This window comes from Eleutherodactylus coqui, chromosome 5, assembly GCF_035609145.1.
Source record: "Eleutherodactylus coqui strain aEleCoq1 chromosome 5, aEleCoq1.hap1, whole genome shotgun sequence".
NCBI classification, from domain to species: domain Eukaryota; kingdom Metazoa; phylum Chordata; class Amphibia; order Anura; family Eleutherodactylidae; genus Eleutherodactylus; species Eleutherodactylus coqui.
This window is the reverse complement of record NC_089841.1, coordinates 180,449,525-180,468,438: the sequence shown is the minus strand read 5'-3', so window position 1 is coordinate 180,468,438 and position 18,914 is coordinate 180,449,525. Positions and strand designations below refer to the sequence as shown.

General features: G+C 42.5%; 1 protein-coding gene across 1 annotated transcript in view; it reads right to left on the bottom strand.

The window, feature by feature from the left end:
* Positions 1-18,914, bottom strand: part of FAM222A (family with sequence similarity 222 member A) — an 85,700-nt gene that overhangs the window by 9,880 nt on the left and 56,906 nt on the right. The gene's annotated exons all lie outside the window — the stretch shown is intronic.

Here is an 18,914-nt window from a genome sequence, read left to right as displayed (position 1 = left end):
AGGTTAATGGGGTTTATGCTGTCCATATTACATTCACAAAAAATATGCACATGATATGGATCAAAAGATACGCCTGTGTGAATGAGCCCTTGATGGTCTTAATATATACATCAGCTATGTGGGGAAAAAAAAGAGAATGGAGATACAATATATAGCAAGAAAATAACAAGATAGTACAGTATGTATTGATGGGGAATTTTTTAATTTTTTTTTAACTTGTGCCAGTTTTCTGGAGTAAAGAAAAAAAAGTTACAAATTATTGCGCCAGCAGTTAAACTTTGAGTAAAAACTTGTTTTCTTTTTACACCACGCTTGGCACTTTTCTAAAAGTGGGTGGGATGTAGAAGGAGGTTTGGCCTCAGGCGTTTTCTATAATGTATGCCAAAAACAAGTGTAAATTATATTGGGAATCTGCACCAGCTTGGAGCTGGTATAGATTTCACATTCCAGCACATTGATTGGCCCCTCATTTGCCAAATTAATAAACAGCATAATAAATTTGGTACATTTAACTCCAGAGCACTTTGAAGTGTTTACTTAGTGTTTTTTGTGGCAGATGTTACATGCAATCCGCCTCGATTTTGACGCCAAATCTGCATCAAAGATCTGCACATGGATTTTGCTCATTCAGTTGGCTTAGTCCATGTGTACATTTGTCTTAGGGCTATTTCAGACGACCGTATATCGGCTGGGTTTTCACGCCAAGCCGATATACGGTGTCCTTGTCAGCAGGGGGAGGATAATGGAAGAGCAAGGACCAGGAACTGAGCTCCCGCCCCCTCTTCACTATTTGCAATAGGAGGGGGTGAGACAGGGGCGGAGCTAAGTAGCACCGCTTAGCTCCGCCCCTCCCATTGCAAATAGTGGCAAAGGGCGGGAGCTCAGTTCCTGCTCCTGGCTCTTCCATCCTCCCCCCTCTGCAGACAAGGACACGGTATATCGGCTCGGCGTGAAAACCAAGCCGATATACGGTCGTCTGAAATAGCCCTTAAAAACATGAAAATCAGTGTCAGAAATTTGCGTAAAAATCTGATATGAAAAAAGCCTGTGTGAACATAGACAAGCATCTTATATACCAGTCTAAGGCGAAGTAAATGTCACCGTAAGTGTTCGGTGCGGAATGACAGATAAGAAAAAATAAATATAAGAGAAAAATAGGTAAATGAGCATCGGCAGACTGGCAGATCATAGAAAACACTAGGTTGAATAAAGCTGTATTATGTACAAGCCTTACGGTCTTATTTCAGTCAATTGAAAACTTCTATCATTCAAAAAGATTACCTATTCCCAACTATTTAAGAAAAGTGTCAAAAAAATGCAAAAATGGTGAATGTTCCATGATGCATTGCTAATGATTATAGCTGTAAATTATGTCTAATGTCTTGTGTCTTCAAAAAGAGAGCATTTTTGATTACTAAAAAAAGTCCATATTTTGTGAGATGGCAGTTAATAATTTAATGACAGGGGAGGAAAGAGCTGTCAGCTCAGAACACGTTTGTCTCTATTCTTCTGTTAAAACAGACAAAAAGAGCCTTAGAACTGTGGCATTTGGTTCCACCCAAAGTACTTGGGGAGACAAAAATGACTGAACCGCTGTCGTGAAAAATCCCCTATAATTAATGAAAAATCTGTAATTTAAAATTTAACCACTTTAGGTCCGCCGGTAAGAAGATGTTGCAATACCGGGAGGGTTAACAATACTTTAGTAAGTATCAAGGGTTTGGATGATTAATGTCCATTTGCAATGCACAAAGAGATAATACCAAGCACACACCCTATCAAGGCAGTATATAACCTCAGAGCTATAGTCAGATGTATACGAGCCCTACTGTACCTCTGTGTGCATCTGTATCCATACAGAGGATTTTTTTGTTACATTTTGTCCAAATCCAAACAGGAAGAAAAAAAACTTGCAATATTGTTTCAGGAAGGTGTTCACTGCTAAAAGCAATGCAGAGAATATTTTCATAACATGTCACCATTTGAAGGCACCATATGGTGTCAACATGGAATGCCGACAGTTCCATAGTACACAGACTGGGCACTCGGAAATTAAATCCTCATACACACAGCTCTGATTATACAATACCATGACAGAATACACTATTTTCTGGACTTTAGGTGATACATAAAATATCCTAATTGGTCTTGCACAATGTTTTATGTGCCGTACACATCTTGTTGTTTCACCTTACTATATTTTGGAAGCATGTTTATCAATATATCCATCTATTTGTATAATATTTCCTGTTCCACAATACTCGGTTGCCCATTTCATGGTGCTATGTAGCACAGTACATTATACAATGTATCAGCTGCTGCAATGTGTTACACATTTTAAATTAGTCTTGTATAGATGATAGATTAAATGATACCTTGGAAAGCGATTTGCCTTTAATTGGTACATATTTCATGCATAGATACAAAAAGATAGGAGAAAAAAAAAATGTCTGGCTGCAATGATTAAAACAAGTATAAAAAGACCAGGATCGAATAAGAATGGATCCTGACCAAACTTCCAAAAATGAATACAGCACTTGGTTGGTGTTGTCGTCAGTTTGAGGAAGTCTTCTTTTGTCTTCTGCTCTGCTTACGATGCAAAGATGAGTGCTTATTGTTTCCTTATAATACAAGGGAGGATAAAATGCTGCAATAACAATCTCAATCAATCTGATGATCCTTTTCAGATGCAGAGACGGTTTTGGCTTGCTATATAAAGCCGCTCAGTTTTTTTTTGCATGCAACTTTTTATCTATTTGTCTACAAATGGGGTTGTTGAGAAAACTTCTTCACAGACAATTCCACTGACTATGAAAATAAAGCTTTCTGGGTGTCATCCACACCTACATTATGGCCGGTTCCTGGTAAGGCAACTGTAAAATGGGAGAGGGAGCGAAAAAAAAAATGGAGCGAAGGTTTGTGTTCAGCCTTGTTCCCTCTACTGCGTGTTCTAAGGCTGGAAGCACATATGCAGTTCTGTGGAACTTTTAAGTCAAATGCAAGAGTGGGTACAAAAGAAGAGATACATGTAGCAGTCTGTTCTTTATATTTTTTTTCCATCTGTTTCCACTGGTTTTGGCTCAAGAAATACCTCAAACTACAGGTGGAAGTTGCAGTTTTTGTTAAAAAAAAATTTTTTCATTAAGCCAAAGTCATGAGTAGATACAAAATTTTTTATATATATATATATATATATATATATATATATATATATATATTCATTCTAGGGGCTCATTCACAGCGTATATACGCCGCAAATTTACGCTTTTTTTGCACGCATAATTCACATAAATAGAACCTATTGCTTTCAATGTGTTCATTCATATTTGTGGATTTTTGAAAAGTGATTCGGTTGCATAAAAAGAAAAAAAAAAAAGGTGACACGTCCTATTTTTGTGTGCATTTACACGTCAAAATACTGTATTAAGTATATGGCGCACATAATTATGCTCCACCAAAACAATTGCGTATATAGGCTGCATTTTTGCGCAGTGTATTTAAGTGACCAAAATCCGCAATACATCTGTGTGAAGGCACCCTCAGGCTGCATGCACACAGGCTTTTTTTTTCAGTCCTGAAAAACAGTCGAGGTTTTTTTGTGCGATATTTTTTTTTTTTTCTTCATGCGTTCTTGATTTTCACTTGTGATCTTCAAATGCGAATTTCATCTGTTTTCATCCATTTTTTAATGCATGCATAAAAAAAAATAATACATCAATGTACAAGCTCTGCATTTCCGTGTTCTCTTATTTTTTATGGTTCCCATGGTTACATGTGTTAAAGCACCATTGACTTGAATGGGCATTTTTTGTATTAAAATCGCACCACAATTTAGGACATGCTGCGTTTTTGCTGCTATGAATGTAAAGCTGAGTTTATTGGTGTTTTTGTATCAGTTTTTTAAATGTAGAAGCTTTTTACTAGAGCAAAAACAGATAAGTGTTGGACGCAAATTCCAGTGTGGACAGATCCATGCTACATCTTTGGGTCCTGAAACAGATAACCATATCCACAAATCTGATTAAAAATGTATGCAAATCATTATATAGATGTATTCAGGTGGACATTTATGGGATATTTATTCATGAAGATCATGTGAATTTGATTTTACTGTGAATTATCAGTTACCAAACTGCAATTTCAAATTGTAGGTCTTAATGTGACCGAGCATATTAGATGCTATGAATCCAATTTTTATCATGGGTCATTAGCACTGATGTATTTTCTTGTTTTAACAGTAAATCATTTGTGAGTGTGTGCCTTTAGTAAAATGCATACATATTGATGATATATTTCCCGGCTGTTTGGACTTGTGATAGAATTTATGTTTTAGTTCTTAAATCACATCATTTTTAACCCTTAATTATTTATTATTCTCTCGTTGGGGGAATCTAGATTTTTTTTTAGGGCTCCTTCACACGGACATATCTCCCCGTGCAATACGCAGAAAATAGAACCCATTGATTTAAGGGGGTTCGTTCATATTTCCATATTATCACCATGAAGTTTGGTCCCACAGGGCCTTGCAAGCGGGACAGATTACTACTACCCTAAAAAAAATAAAAAATATATATATAATGGTATGTACTACTGTCAATTAGACTACAAAGGGGTCAGGGGCGTAACTAAAGACTCAGGGGCCCTGATGCAAAATGTGAGCTGGGACCCCCCCCTCTATCTGTTTCTGTACCCGTACCCATACCTAAACCATGCTGCACAGAGACATAACTTGAAGCTTCTGGGACCCAATGCAAAACCTGTAACAGGGCCCCCAACTATAATGCTTTATTCATAGTACTGGGCTTCCTATATGGAGAAGAGAGGCCTTATGGGCCCCCTAAGGCTCCTGGGCCTGGGTGCAACCGCATCCCCTGAACCCTCTATAGTTACGCCCCTGAAAGGGGTTATGCTCCTCCTCATACATGTCCGATGAGTCGTCAATTGGTGAGGTAGTTTTTGAAGAGCCATAGTTGAGGCAGTCTAACACGCTGCTGTCCGACATCTTAATACAAAGGGCCCATATAGTTCTTGCAAGGGGCCCTCTATTGTTGGTGTGCGCCCCTGAATGCACCATCCATAGAAAACCACTAACCTCTGAGCAATTCCTAGGGACCAGGGGTACCAGTGGGACATGTGTTCTGTATGCCCAATATACAAATGCACATGGCAAACACAATTTTTTGGGAAAAATACAACACATTGAGAGACTATTTCTAAACCATATGATTTTATCTGTACTCACATATAAGCGACATATAAACACTGTACATTTCAGTCAAGCAGGTTACACGTATCGCGCCTAGATTTTAATAAACTAACACCAGCCTGGTAATTTGAGGTTTCAGGGGAATGCAGTCCGACAACACAAACCTCATTTTAACCCAGGCAAAATAAATTGAATGTAAAATACATTATAGAACTCATTTCATGGGTGTTTAAACCCCCTCCAAAGTACACACAACGCTATTTATAGAGTAAGAAAATCAGCATTTTTGTAATGGGCCCAAAATAGCCCTGTATATGCAATTTTACAGATGATCAACAAAATTACCAGTTTGTCAAACGCCGTTCCAGCCAGACTTTATGGCCCTTGATGGTTTCTTTTATTGAGAAAATGATTAAAAAATATAGAAATACAATTTTTTTCTGTTTAATATTTTCTCTTCACAATACAACCGATTTTACCAGCAACCGTATTATAGATTTAGTGTAAGGGTTTGTGTACCATTTTATCAATTTATACGTTTATCTTAATGTTAGTTGATCATGTGGACAGCTCATGTTCACAACCGCATTTTCACGGCGTATTACGTGTGCATTACATAGACGCACGATACGCGGTGAGTGGAGTCAATGCAAGTTAATGAACTTTATTGATCCATACATATGTAAGTGTATACACTGCGTAGCGATACTCACGATAAATAGATCCCTTCATATGGCTGGGATTGTACATGTAAAAAACGGGGGGAAAAAAATTGTAAAACTCGGCATGCAGTTACATCTCAGGTAGATATGCAAGAGTTGTGGTATAATTACATGAACGATCTCGCAACCTGAGGCCCTAAATGTGTTTTTACCCATGTCCGATAAAAAGGCTCTCAGAGGCTCCTTGTGTGTAGTGACTAGAGATGAGCGAGTATACTCGCTAAGGCACATTACTCGAGCGAGTAGTGCCTTAGCCGAGTATCTCCCTGCTCATCTCTAAAGATTTGGGGGCCGGCGCCGGTGACAGGTGAGTTGCGGCGGAGAGCAGGGGGGAGCGGGGGGGGAGAGATCTCCCCTCCGTTTCTCCCCGCTCTTCCCCGCTGCTCCCCGCCGGCCCCCGAATCTTTAGAGACGAGCGGGGAGATACTCGGCTAAGGCACAACTCACTCGAGTAATGTGTCTTGGGCTGCATTCACACGAACGTATATCGGCTCGGTTTTCACGCCGAGCCGATATACGTCGTCCTCATGTGCAGGGGGGGGGGGGGGAGGATGGAAGAGCCAGGAGCAGGAACTGAGCTCCCACCCCCTTTCTGCCTCCTCTCCGCCCCTCTGTCCTATTTGCAATGAAAGGAAGTGGGATGGGGGCGGGGCTAAGTTTCAAGAATTAGCCCCACCCCCATCCCACCTCTCCCCATTGCAAATAGTGCAGAGGGGCGGAGAGGAGGCAGAGAGGGGGTGGGAGCTCAGTTCTTGCTCCTGGCTCTTCCATCCTCCCCCCCCCCCCTGCACCTGAGGACGACGTATATCGGCTCGACGTGAAAACCAAGCCGATATACATTCGTGTGAATGCAGCCTAAGCGAGTATACTCGCTCATCTCTAGTAGTGACCTCTCTTTCCACTTGTGTAGAGCTTGTTGACCACTAGACGCCCCAACGATGCAATCCAAGACATTTCGCCCAGTTAGCAGCGTTTGAGAGGGGCGCATTATTAGAATGCGAGAAGCTAGAAGGCCATATCAACAAACTGCCCACCACTTGGACCATTCTGACCAAACTGTTAGGAGGACCTAAGACCTTTGGATGCGATTAAACACAGGCAATTTTAAATAAAGTTGAAATAAAGGTGTCCCAACTGAAAAATACAGGAACAGGTTGGTGTCCTACTACCAATAAACTCATGGTAAGAGGATCAGAAGTTTTGCATATACTTGGATTCCTCTCTGTGAAACAGTTTCAGCTGTCCACCCATGTCCATGGCGAATCCGCCAGGTTTGATCTAATTTGTGTGAAAAAGTCTTTAATCCATTTGAATAATGTTCAGGAGCGGACCAAGCGGTCAACAGATGGGCATCAACGCCTTTCCTTCCTAACTATTCGCACAACTGACTTTATGGATCCATACATTAAAAAATGAAGTCGACAGAACTGAGAATGCATGGTAGAATCAGAAGAAATAGCGGTGGGAAGTTATTTTATGTTTATGGTCGGCTTTGCTTTATGTTCCACTGACCGCTTTTGACACCTGGTGTGGTAGAGTGTCTTACATTATCTCATATTAAGAGCGGTCACCATGCTGGTTGCAGTGATATACCGAGTCCAAAAAGGAAAAACCCAATTAATGCTCCAGTATGGACTATATATCACTATGGTGTTTTGCGTTCTCATCTGTCACAACTACAGTACTCACTGCAGGAGCCTACATTCTGGCAGTTTTCTTTGCGAGTGCATCCTACATCTTCAGCTGTACTGGTATACTGGCTATATTCATTATTATCCTGCTGTTTGGCCCAAGAACCAGATTTAGAGTTCAATTCTGCCACATACGTTAAGTGCCAAGTGGATGATATCCAGCTGTTCGGTGTTCAGGGCGAGCAGCAGGACTTCTTCCTGCATCACAAGTCGGCTCCGCTAGGCATACAAAGCTAGTAATACAGCAAGAGATCAGAGATTTCCAAATGATCTCAGATCCCTTCACAGGATATGTGCAGCTCTGCTTTTTCAGATTACAGCTTGGTGATAATGTGGGTTTTTCCATAAACATTTTAGATTTTTAGCTTTTGCTCTGCAGTGAAAAGTGTTTCAGGGACTCCACATATTGTCATTTTACATGAACACATACGGTACTTGCAAAACATTTTTTGACATATCAAAGAAATCTTGATCATGATCAAGCCCTTCACTTTAGTCACTTATCACACGCAAAAATGTAATTAATATTTGTTAAATCTATCAAACTAACAGTATGCATGAATAACAAAATATATATATTAGCTCATATTACATGTGGTTAGCAATACAGCTGTAACAATTGTATCATAGTAAATTATCAGCATAGGAGAAACATTCTGGACCCACCAATATTGTCCAGTCCCACAATGGCCCTCCAGGCAGCCGCCGCCACAGCCACGCGACGAGCCCTCCAGGCGGCCACCAGCGCCCCAGCCCCACAACGGGCACCTGCCATTGCCCCATCCTAGCGACGGGCACCCTAGGCAACCGCCACTGCCCCATCCCCACGACGGGCACCCCAGGCACCCGCCACTGCTCCAGCCCCACGACGGGCACCCCAGGCACCCGCCCCAGCCCCACGACGGGCACCCCAGGCAGCCACCACCACCCTAGCCCCGCAATGGACACCTCCGCCCGAGCCCTGCGACGGGCACTCCAGGAAGCCGCCACTGCCCCAGCCCCGCGACAGGCACCCCAGGCAGCCGCCACCGCCCCAGCCCCGCAACGGATACCCCAGGCAGCCGCCACCACCCCAGCCCCGCGACGGACACCCCAGGCAGCCGCCACCGCCCCAGCCCCGCGACGGACACCCCAGGCAGCCGCCACCGCCCCAGCCCCGCGACGGACACCCCAGGCAGCCACCAACGCCCCAGCCCCGCGACGGACACCCCAGGCAGCCGCCAACGCCCCAGCCCTATGATGAACACCCCAGGCAGCCGCCAACGCCCCAGCCCTATGATGAACATGTTTAACCACATGACCAGCATTCAGCTTATTGCGAGCACCCATAACCCTGTCAAATGTTTATCAGCCTTTGCAAAATTTGTTGCAGACTATGCCTGAGACCAAAAAAAGTATTTAATCTTTTTAGCTCATTAATATAACAATTAGTTATTATGCAACAGTTAGTAGTAATTATGTGGAAAAAAAAATACTGTCCAAAAGCAGTTTATTATGTATGATCATCAGTTACAGCCGCCGCATGACCTACACTGACATACATCTGAATTAGGAAGTGCGCACCAATATATTGGGAAGTAGATACTTTTGGTTACTTTAAATTTCGTTCCTGGCCTCAGCTATGACTTGCGATAGGACGCTAAAACACCGCACACTGGCCGAGAAAATTAACTGTTTCATACACATTTCACTACAATATTTACTAAAGGGGCAAAAAAATTGCCTCTCGTTGAAAATTGCCCGACATTTACATATTTTTATATATTAACAAAAGGGGTTCACATTCAAATACCAGAACTTACCAAAACTTATCTTGTATATGAAAGTAAATGGCGCCTTTAGGGCAGTGTGGGGTCGGGGACAAATGAAGTTATAAGCTGCTCTAACATAGAAGAATTTGTAAAGACAGTCCTAGATGAATCACTGGAATCCTAACATCTAGCACTAGTAGGACTGTGCCTCCTAAATAAACGCTAGAACTGATCATCCACTAGAAGCGTTGCTAATTGAACAGAAAGAATACCATCATGATGGGCCGCAGCACACTCCATTAAATCAATGTTATACGCTAGTTACAGGTGTCTGAAGCAGGAACCTCTATTAACCAGTATATTAAACTCATTTAGCTACGGCCTTTAGAGTAAAATTTTATGCTGATGGAAATTGTAATAAGATCTTTCAGTGTGGAAAATAAAATGCAGTCATTTCAATGAGATGTGGCAGACGTGGCGCCGTCTATCACTGCGACTGTATCTCTTGCAGAATTTGGTTCTGGCTCTCAGATATTCGGTGACATGTACAAGAGTTAGGGCTCTATCACACAAGCAATTACCGCATATTACACGTGCGGGTTTTGCGCACATAATATGCGGTAACTAACTTTATATTACTTTCACCGGTGCCTGTCATTCGCAGCATACAAAATGACTGCGCAAAATAGAACGCAACATGCACTATCATGGTGCTTATTACGCATGCACACAGTCCAAGAAAACAATGGATTTTCAAGTAGTTTTCATATATTACAAAGGATATTAGGCATGCGTAATAAAATATAGTATAGGGCAGTGTTCTTTTGGGTCTTCTATATGCCAGTCCTCAGCAGTTGGCAGCTTCAGATAATATTGTGCACTAGTGGCATCAGGGAGGTCACAGCATAATCGGAAATTGGCTCAAAGCATGGTCACTAGCAATGTATATGTAATGTATATTATACAGTACTACAGCTAAAGCTGAGTTCACACTACAGTGTGTGCAGGCGTTCTACGTACGCATCTCTCACACGCAGTGACGTGCATACTTGCTGCGTGCCACCAATCCCCATGTACTATCTTGGCATGTATGCATGCGTAATATGTGCCAAGATAGAACATGCTGACCTTTTTATGCCAGAGTAATACATGCGCGAAAAAAAAAAAAAAAAAACCCAAAACACTGGTATGAGTTGCCCAATATAAATCAACGGGCTATTGGCATTGCGTGTCACATGTGCAACGTACAATGACTATGCCCGTATGAGACTGGCCTAATAAGGCTGGTTGCTCATGGGTGGATTTCCATTACAGAATCCGCGGTAGCCACTCGTGCAGACGATCCGCTGTATTCCGCACACACTGAAAGAATAGAACATTCCATTTCTGTGAGTGTATTTAAAATCCGAGCAGGTTCTATTTTTCTGAGGAATCCGCACAAATAGTTTCCATTAAAGTCAATGGAAGCTGTCCAACCTGTGGCCCATCCACAATTGACACTGTGGATAGGCCACGGGTACACGCGTCATTGTCTAGCAAAGGCACGGGAAAATTAAAAGATTAAAGAAAAAAAACTGTACTATGCATAACAGACAGTGAGCCGCCACAGTCATCTGCAATACAGAAGAAAGCAGGTACGGAGGGTCGCCAGCCACGGTCAGAGACGGATTCCGCTGCGGGCTCCCGCATGCGGAATCCGACCAGATTGTGTGCAGTCGGCCTTAGGCATCTTTTCGTAGAGTTTGTTTTTGTTTTCTCCTGTTATTAATTGGTGCATCTTGTGATCAGTATTCCAAATAATATCCTGAAATTCTCCCATTGTCGTCTATAGCAGGAATACCTCTTTGTAGCTCTGCTGTAATGAAGAATGCCATCAGAATCCATGGTCCATGGAGCAGATTCAAAATGAATAAAGTGTCCGGTTTTGGCAAGCTGCCTTTAAGGTGACATTTCAAAGACTATTTTGGAAGTCATCATCAGACCTATGGAGAAGTATACTACATGCCAAAGCAGCTTAAGACATAGCAGATAGTTTGATATACGTAAAGGACATTAAAAGGGCCATTTTAGATATGCTAATTTTTCGTTTGAACGAGCGAACGCCATCAGAGGTTGCTTGTACGCTCATGCAGCCTGTTCAAACGAGGAATCATTCAGGTCTTTCACATTCGCTGTATAAGTGAATGAGAACGCCTGAATGAGCGCTGTTGAAACTGAACGATAAGTGAACGAGCCAACGATTATTTTTATGCCTGATTAAGATGACCAAGTGAAAAGTGAATGATCATTCATCGCTGGCGCGCGTTTAGACTGAATGACCATCGTTCAAAAAAAAAAAATCACTTAAAGACATAACGTCTCCTTAGAGAAACTAGTTAAACAGAACAGGAGTTAAAGAACTGAATGTCAACTGAAGAAACAAGACGAGACCAAAGAAGCCGCCCTACTGGGCTCTGACCTGACCTTCACTTTACTATTCCATGCATACTCCACTGCAAAGCCATCTACACTTACTGATCTAATTGTACAACGATCCTTTATAAATTACAGCGTTCTGCGCATCAGGACATAAATGGATTAATGCATTAAAAGAATGTAAAGACCCAGTTTTGATGGCAAGTAGTTAAAATAAAACCTACAAAACGTGTAGAATATATTTTTTGCTTACGAAAAGGGAAATAGAGTAATATAAAAGGTGTTTTTCTCAATGCTGCTCATTTGCATTTAAAAGGGGTTATATGACCACGAGAAAAAAAAACTAAAATGGTGTATGGTCTGTAGGTCGGACAGCCTCCATTGACATCAATGGAGGCTATCCATGCGGATTCCGCGGCAAATTAGAGCATGCTGCGATTTTTCTTCTGCCCGTGTGAGCCCAACCTTACCCTTACCCAAAAATATTTTGTTTTAAAATAAGACAATTGTGTATTTGAAGCAAAAGACCCAAATCGCATTTTCACAATATCAGTTCCCCTGCTATTAAACATCTATAGAAAAACAGCAAAAGGTGATTTGTGAATTCACCAGAAAGCACACAGTGCTAGCATTGTCCTTCATTGTGTAATGCTTGTCCTTGGCTGAATACCCAAATCTCAATTAATGTGACACTAATTAGCTTTGTGACATTTGCAAATTTTTAATTAAATAAAAATCTCAATCGAGCCTTGTAGTGTGATAAAAATACTTAAAAGGGAATAAATACATCCTCCTGGACTCCTACCAAACGTTAATAGGCCACATGCATGGCACTTGTGGGGATTGCACCTGCGAAAAAATAAGAGCGTGTTCACATCTCTGCAGAAAGGCCTTTAGCACAACATAACCCGAAGTCTTCATGCAGGTTTAGAACTGGATATGCAGTAATGAAGTCTGCAGCATCCTACAGCAACAATGTAGTTGTATGCAAATAAAGCTCCATTATTGTACAAGTACAACTTACTAATATACATTGTGTCTCCTCCCAAATCCCCAGACGTTTGCTGCCAGTAAGTAGGAATATTCTGGTTCACAATCAGTTGCAAACATGAATAGCAGCGGTCATACTAGTGTTTGTGTTTACAACTAAATTGCAAGAACCCGGAAAGGAAAAGGGAAGCAAAAAAAAAAAAAGCTCGGCACCCGACGTCCCACATACAAAAATGCTCGAGTCTCCCATTGTAGTCAATGGGGTACATTACTCGAGTAGAGATCTTGAATTTTACGAAAAGCTCGAATAACTCGAGCATTTGGGTGCTCGCTCATCTCTAATTATTATTAAAGGGAAACAAAAGGCACAACAGTCTGCACTTTTGCTCCAGTTTCAAAAATGGGGATGGAAAACAGGTCTTCAGTTTCAATGCATGTCTATGGGCTCAGAAACTGAAGGGCTTTCTTCCTGGTTTAGCTGTTCCCACGTCAGAATAGATAGTAACAAAAAAACAAAAAAAAACAAAACACATACGTGTGAACTTAGACCCCCTTCATACGAGCATATGCATATGGTATGTGCACCTGAGTGCTGCGTATTTGCAGAATGAGTTATGCATTTTTTGCACACTCAGTGTTTTACTGTACGTTTTGTGCATGGCCAAAAAAATACACTGTTTGAAAGTTAGGGCTTATTCAGACAACCGTATATCGGCTGTATATTCACGCCCTGTCGATTTACGGCGTCCCTCTCTGCAGGGTGAGGAGGCAGGCCGGGAACAGTGCTCTGAGCTCCCGCCCCCTCTCCACCCCTCACCACTATTTGCAATGAGAGGAGGCGGGGCTAGAGCTCAGTTCCGTGACTTCGCTCTGAACAAGCCCTTAGTCTAAGTTCTTTTTTTCTGTGCAATTACGCAGTGTTTCACGCTTCTCGGGTACTGCATGCGTATTTGTGTATCCTCATTGAATTCTATGTGAATTTTGGGCAGGAAAATCGAGCATGCTGCCATTTTTTGTGCCACCAAAATGCGCATGAACAATAAACGCATGTGAAGTCAATGGGTTCTACTCTGCATATTACGTGCGCAAATTGTGTGCACATTGTGTGAAGGGGGCCTAATTTTCACAGCTGAACATTTGCTTGAAATGTTAACTGTTTTTTTTGTTTAAAACTCCTTAAAACAAGCAAAAGATCAATATAGCAGTACGGAAGATACATCATCCTGGAGTCCAGACTACTGGGTTGTCTATACTGGATACAACCTTGCTGCACCATTTCCAACCTGCGGGTTGCAATCACAGCAATTTGAGAGTCGCAATTCGAGTTCTATTAGATTGTGAGATTGAAGTTCTACACTGCCCTGTGTAGCAGCCAAATTCACTGTTCAGCCAAACCCTGGGTAATACTAGCCATAAGGATATTCTACCTGCCTTATCAGTGTATTCCTAGACCCAGCAGTAAAGTGTAAATATTGCTTGGGAAATCGTAAAATGCCATTTCCAGTACCTGCGAATATCAATGCAAAAAAAGAGATTTCATTAAAGATATTTGCCTTTGGCTGTGATTTTTCTTAACCAGCTGAGCGCCTCTTTGACCTTATGGGATGGCCGCCTGCTGTTCGCCTTCACAAAAGAACTTTCTGGTTCAGCAAAACAGGAAGTCTGGTGTGCAGAGAAATAATCTGCTCCATTGAGCCCATTCTGCAAACATTTACATGTAGATTTCCAAATTTTTATCTAAAGCGTTGTAGATCAAAAGAAAAATCCGAGGCACCTTATGGCTCCATTATCATCTTCTAGCAACTTTACCTTCGCAGATGTCTCTTTCCTTAAAAAGGTTAGAAATGAAAACCATATTAATTGTGTTAGGGAGAGAATAAAGGCTGCAAACCAAATACTCAGTAACAGGGACATGAAAGTCACAGTGACCCTGCATATTACAGATCACAGTGGAAATTAAATAAAGCGGTGAAGGGAGCAGTAAATATTCACACACCAAATTCAAGAACCTCTGCTGTGCATAATGGCTTCTGACAAGACCTCTCTGTGAGGACCGAGGGCTGAGTTTCTCATTGAAGACTACATAAAAGTTAGAATAAAACCCAGTCAAACTCTAGAAACCATTTTTATATTGCGATCTCAGAAATGAGACAGAGCTCCTTACCATTAGCGATCAGCGAATTCATGAAAATGTATCTATTGTATAGCCGGAAAATGTATCCATTACAGAACTGTATTTACTCACAGTAGCCGGAATACTCATCTGCATTTCAGCTTGCATTGTCTTATATGTGACGTACGCGACTCTCAGATAGAAAATCTGCCTGTCAAAATGCTGAGTTGACGAGTTTTCACCGACTCCCTAACCCCTAGTCACATTTCTAGAATCATTAAAATGATTCTTCAGTTTTGCATAAAAAGAACTCGTTTTATCAAACTGTACAATATGTCAGTGTTGCCTGTGGCCAGGGTCATCATCAGGGAGATAAATGCTAACAATAGGGGCCCGCCTTCACCTATTAGGTCTCAGTTGTCACCTGGGTGTTGGTCTAATGGAATCAGTGCTAACAGAAATGTAAGGTATATCCTCTTATGCCATGGATGCTCATAATGGAAATACTGTATGCAAAAATAAGACCCGTTTTTTTAATGTAAATCTTCAAGTAGTCTTCGATTTCAATTTTGTGGTATAGGAGGCAGATGCATAGACCATTGTGTGGGAACTGGGAGTAACTCATTATTCAACACATGTAAACAGTGGGATCGATGTTGGAGGTCAAGAACCCAAGGAACCCTGACCGTTTGAATAGAGCCAAATATTGCTGTTGACAGTCCTGCCTGTAGCAATCAATCAAATTCCAACTTACATTTATCCATACTTGTCAACTCTCTCAAAATATCAGACAGAGTCCATGTAAAAGCAGAGATCTCCAGGACGAGCGGACAAATCTCCAGGGCACCCCACTTCCCGTCCCATTGCTGTGCTAGTACTGCAGCTGAATATCTAGTCAGAGGACACCGGTCTGTATAGAAAGTGAGGTAGTGCACATAGCAGTCCAGCAGCTCCCTGACTGGTGGCTTTGCTCCCTGCTATTTCAACCGGTTGTCCTAGTTATGGTCGCCTTCTTAGTCTCTGCAGCTGGAGAGTTGTGTGTCCTCCAATGGAGCTGGTAAGGGTCTCCTTATTTTCTCCTCACTCTGCCTACAACCAGCTTGATGTAAAAAAAATAAAAAAAATAAATAAATCTTGTTATTTGTATAGCGCTAACTTATTCCTCAGCACTTTCATGGAATTTATTTATTATCCCCCCACCAAGCTGGGTACTCATTTTACAGTCCTCGGAAGGATGGAAGGCGGAGTCAACCTTGAGCCGGCTATCTCAACCACACAGAGATTGAACTTGCAACCTTCAGGTCGTGAGCAAGAGCTTAGGACTGCATTTCTGCTGCCTAAACACTCTATGCCACACGAGTCTCTAAAATGAGCTACGTTGGTGGCACTGTACGCTCTACACACCAGAGAACGATGGTCTGAGGTTAGTAAGGCAGCAGGTACAGTGCTCCCTCTTACATCCATACATCTGGAAAGGATTTACAACCCTCTAAAGAACACATATAGCTGGAGATAGTCTGAGTTGGGCCACAATTTGTGCCCATTTTTGGCACTATAGAACGGAGCATACTTTGTGGAAACCTTCTAAAGGAATGATGTCAGGACTATAAAAGGCTGGGAATTGTGTGACAGGAGCAAAGCAGGGACTGTGATAGTAAGCTAGAAGTGCCGCTGGAGCACTGTCAGATGCCAGAGTCTGCAGGAGAGCTGCTGCCAGAGAGGAAGAGTCTGCCGCAGCGGGACAGCTTGGATAGTGCAGCGGATGCTCAGAGAGGATCGGGGGCTGCCTTTTATGGAGAACTTAAAAAAGAAAGAGCAACTCAACACCGCATCCCCAACCCAGCGGAACACCCGCACAACAATAGACAGTCATATGCATTTTTGCACACCCCGTTGAATTTTGCATGCGCATTTGCGCACCCCCATAGACTCCTATGGGAATCTTTGATGCACAAATGCACAAAGAAGTAGAGCATGCTGCGTTTATTTTCTGCATGCACAAAAAGAAAAAATGTTTGCACAAATCCGCATGGGAAGGAGCCCTCATACTGGATTGGAATCATTCCACCGCTTGAGTCTATGAACTGTGACAGAGCCACATATACCTGAGCCTCTATAATAGTGGTACATAGGCTGCGGTTCAGTCGCTGTGGACTGTGTTACTAGTAATAGTGTGTCAGCCCCTTAAGTACAGACTATTTGTGTGATTTGCATTAGTTAACAGGACTGATTTCTTTGTAGAAATATTAATACTGTTTCCGCATTACTTTTATTTATTATACAGGCGGAGAGCGCCCGGGGCTCGGGCCCCCCGCAGGCGGAGAGCGCCCGGGGCTCGGGCCCCCGCAGGCGGAGAGCGCCCGGGGCTCGGGCCCCCGCAGGCGGAGAGCGCCCGGGGCTCGGGCCCCCGCAGGCGGAGAGCGCCCGGGGCTCGGGCCCCCGCAGGCGGAGAGCGCCCGGGGCTCGGGCCCCCGCAGGCGGAGAGCGCCCGGGGCTCGGGCCCCCGCAGGCGGAGAGCGTCCGGGGCTCGGGCCCCGCAGGCGGAGAGCGTCCGGGGCTCGGGCCCCGCAGGCGGAGAGTGGCCAGGGTTCTGTATTATTGGCTGTGTGTACCTGGAGAAGACCCCAAGTGAAATAGACTAGAGCTGTATGTATTCACAGAACTCCTCCTTCAATTTTACGTATATGAACCAGGGTTTTCTAGTTTTCATGTTTTTATTAAAATATGGAGGTGTGTTATGCAAAAAGGCATGAGTTTTTATAAAAATCCATGCACCACCTCCCTGTGCTGTATTATTAAATCTCCCTAAAGCAGATGTTCAGAACTCGACAAGTGTGCATTTATGAAGAGCAGGTTTAAAAAGAAGAATCGCTTGGAATGGCTGCGGTGGGCATCACCAACACTGTTTGCCCGCCCCAGCTTTTGGGCATGAGGTCAGTTGTGCAATAGCTCTAGATACTTTGTCCCAGAAGCTGCATTCCCCACAGATCTGCAAACCACAAGGACATCATGTTCTAATTCCAGTTATTTGTGTTTAAAGTAAACCCCAACGACTACCGAAATCTACAAACATGAACACAGCATACTACCAAATAGTAAACTATACTAGAAACTGTACAAGATAGAGCAAATATGGAGAATTACATCCCCAGATCCCTGTATTCCTGTCATCTGTTTGAGCATGTAGCTTCCTTTTGTAATGGTAGATGTTATTTCCAACATAGGAACTGCACCTTTAAACTGGTCCAGGCAGCAGACTGTGTACACATCATTTTGCATACGTCTGCTCAGCACAAACGAGGCAAGACACGTTATTAGCCCTGACTGGTGCAACAGCACAGCTTGTCATATCGTGTTATAGTCCTAGAGGCCAACACAAATCCTAAGCGAGCAGCTCAACTGACTGTTTATAAGCTTTATTAACCCCTTACATAAGCAAGTTCTTGTAAGTATGCAAGATACACACTGGATCCAATATCCAGTTCTCTTCATTGCATCCAGCGTATTGAATCTATGATATAAGGCGACTAAAGTATGCATTATTTGTGTTGAATTACATTTATATCTTATTCTGCACAACTGCTTTAGGCAAGTAGAGGTTCAAGCCGCCTGGAAGAAGTTATGTCTATTCGTTATACACATTAAAATGAGTTTTTGATCATATAGAAACTAAATCCAAAACCCACCATTGATTAAAGGGGTTGTCTGAGATACAGCTACAAAACTTTTTTTCTTTCTCTAAAGTTCTAGTATAAAAAAAATAAGCTGTCCTCAATGGTCACGTGACATACACGGCTGAGGCCAGCGATTGGCTGCAGCAGTTACATGGGTATACCGTACGTCACGGCTAACAAGCATATAAAAAAGCAGGAAGAGCAAAGCGGCAGTGCTGAAGTGGCGGAGGGTCAAACCAGCGAGGTTTGTTTTTTGTTTCTTTTTAAAAACATTCCCTATGATTTAGAATTTTAATTTATTTTTTTTTTTAAAGGCTGCTTTCACACAGGACGACATTTGGTTGAAACATGT